Source organism: Alligator sinensis, unplaced genomic scaffold, assembly GCF_000455745.1.
Source record: "Alligator sinensis unplaced genomic scaffold, ASM45574v1 scaffold107_3, whole genome shotgun sequence".
In the NCBI taxonomy this organism is placed as follows: Eukaryota; Metazoa; Chordata; order Crocodylia; family Alligatoridae; genus Alligator; species Alligator sinensis.
The window spans coordinates 615,953-616,505 of record NW_005842578.1 but is presented as its reverse complement, the minus strand read 5'-3'; positions in this window follow the sequence as shown (position 1 = coordinate 616,505).

Genomic DNA, 553 nt, shown 5'->3' with positions numbered 1-553 from the left:
TCCCCCCCCGAAGGGGCCCCTCTGCCCCCCCCCCCCGCCGCGGGGCCCAGGCCGGAGCCTGGCGGGGCCGATCTGCGCTTCCAGGGCCTGGGCCTGCCCCACGCCTTTCTGGGGGGCCGGAATCCCGTGCCCTGCAGGGCCCGGGGTGCCCAGACGGGGTCCCAGGGCCGGGTCTGGCGTCCAGGGCAGGCAGGCAGACGTGGCAGAGCAAGAACTGGGGAAGGGATCCCGGCATCTGCGCTCGTCCTCCCAGCAACCAAGGCCCCCGAGCAGGTCCAGGCTCCTGGGTCTCCCCGGGCCTGGCCCTGATTCCTGCACCACCCCCAGGAGAGACCCCAGGTGTCCAGCCCTCCTCCCCACTGACCTCTGCCCCCAACTGCCCTCCCTGAGCCGGGGAAAGAGCCCAAGCATCCTGATCTGCCACCGCCTGCTCCAGCTCCCTGCCCACCCCCAGCCCCCCATGGCGCCCTGGCCTGGGGAGCACAGGGGTGGTCTGAGCCACTGCCCCCCCAGCCCTGTCCATCTGTCCAGCCTCAGGACTCCTCCTCCCCCC